This window comes from Littorina saxatilis, linkage group LG14, assembly GCF_037325665.1.
Source record: "Littorina saxatilis isolate snail1 linkage group LG14, US_GU_Lsax_2.0, whole genome shotgun sequence".
Lineage (NCBI taxonomy): Eukaryota > Metazoa > Mollusca > Gastropoda > Littorinimorpha > Littorinidae > Littorina > Littorina saxatilis.
The window spans coordinates 18,613,549-18,616,048 of NC_090258.1; positions in this window are offsets into that span (position 1 = coordinate 18,613,549).

Below are 2,500 nucleotides of genomic sequence, written 5' to 3' on the forward strand. Positions count from 1 at the left end.
AGTGATTTTTGGCACAATCAAACTAGCGATAATGTAACGGATGGTGGTTATTTTAATACTTTCAAAGCACTGATGAAAAATAGGCTACAAGACCAATTTGTCCAAACCTGGCATTCAGAAATAAATAACAATGAGTTTTATTATAATTATAGAATGTATAAAGAGAATTTTGAGTTTGAAAAGTACTTGTCTATCCTGCCGGTTAATTTAGCAAACGCTGTTTTAAAATTTAGAACACTGAATCATAAATTGCCTATACAAAAAGGTAGGACTCTTGGTGTTCCCAGACAAGACAGAATCTGTCACAAATGTTCATCAGGTGACCTTGGGGACGAGTTCCATTATATTTTTGTATGTCCTTTTTTTACCAATTATAGAAAACAGTTGTTACGGTGCTATTATTATGCCCGCCCCAATTCAGTTAAATTCAAAGAGCTTTTTTCCACTACAAAAAAGAGTTTATTGCTAAAACTCGCAAAGTTCATGACACTTGTCATGGACTGTTTGAGAAGCGAGTAAAATTTAATTCTCTTTTAGCTTTATACTCCGATATCTGTTTTGTGTTGTTTGTAATAGTATTTTTGTCCTGATGTTAACTCACCATCCACCCCCCCTCCCCCCTCCCCCCATTTCCCATAGTAAAGAAATGTATGTAATCACTTTGCACTTGTAGTGTTTTATTATTATTATTATTATTATTATTATTATTATTATTATTATTATTATTATTTAAGTTATTGAGACATCCCAGTGCACTAAGGGATTTATAGAGCAAATCGAGAAAATTCATTATTGAACGAAGCGCATAGCGCTGAGTTCAATAATTATTTTCGAGATTTGCTCTATAAATCCCTTAGTGCACTGGGATTGTTTCAATAACGATATTGTCAGTACCGCCATAGAAAAAAGAAGATTCCTAACGCACATTTTGCAATGCGCATTTGAATAGGCATAACTGTGTGGTCAGGTCGTGCACAGTAAAGATCTACTTTTGTGTGGGGTGTCTCAAGTGTGTCGTGCTTTCGTCACACGCATTTTAATTTCTGTTGGTAAATTCCAGTGTAGCGTTAATCTGAACAGTGATGATCTTTCAGAGAGACCTCATTTGAACTCGGAGAAAGGCTCTTCATTATTTGCGATTCGAAACCTCCAGTCGAGCTTCGACGGATTGACTATGCGGAGTGACTCCCCTTGAATTGACTCAAAGCGGGACTCGACGGTTCGCACATTTTCAAAACAAATGTGGCATATTTCTCGTGTTCTATGATCTATCTTCACTCATCGGGGAGTCTGATACTAAATATGAACGGTAAGAATGCTCTGAACCCTACACGTATTATATCCCCATCGTTTTTTCGTTCACATTTGCCCAACATGTTAATTTGCTGAGCGGGGTTAATGTCGTCTGCTACTGCTAGGCTACCTGTCAACCTGGGCAATGGAACGACTGCAGTCTGCACTGAGTCTGTACGCATAAAGCAGGCTGCTAATAAATCTTATATATGGTAAGAACGTTCTGAACCTTACACGTTTTCGATTACGATTGTTCTTGCTTTGAAATAATAATTCTGAAACCATTCATTTACTGAACTGATGAAGTCGTATTTCTGTGTTGTCTGCTACAGAGTCGATCGAGTCAGTCTTCCAAACTGGTCTTGCTGGTACGTTATCGGAATAACACTTGTGTTTTCTGTTAGCCGCTGGGAATTGTATACTAACTCATCATTTGGTAATGTGGATGATAAGCTACATGCCACTAACACGGCATATGAGAAGAATCTATGCAAGTCGGCGAAAATTAGATGAAACACAGCGGCTTCCATTTTTTTAGATCACTGGCACTGGCACAGGCACATGCAATCTGTCAGAAAAAAAACCCACTTCTGCTTTAATTGAGAAGCAGGGAATTTATGGTCATTTGGTATTGTGGAGAATATAAGCTACATGTCATTAATTAATTCTGAGGATGAGAGCACAGTCTTGCTTAGGCAAAGGGCGCAAGAATACGCTCTGTGGAAAAGTTAGCGCACTCCAAGAGTGCGCTAACAGTTTTAGCGCATCGCCATTAGCCAATCAACTGGTTCACATCAGTCATGTGACACCAGTACTTACTGACAATTATTATTATTATTATTATTATTATTATTATTATTATTATTATTATTATTATTACTATTTATTATTATTATTGTTGAATTGTTTCTTGTATTGTTTTTGCTCTCCCTCACCCCTCAACTCCCTTTTCTGTACATAGTCTGATTTCTTTTTGTTTTAGTTCCTTTTATTTGGTGTTGAATGAAATGTGTTTTTACTGTGTTTTTTAATTGTCCATGTACCCTCACGGGGTTTTATTGGAATAATAAAACTTGACTTGACTTGACTTGAGAGAGAGAGGGAGAGAGAGAGAGAGAGAGAGAGAGACAGAGACACAGAGAGAGAGAGAGAAGACAGACAGACAAACAGCTAGATAGACATACAGACAGACATACATGTACAAACA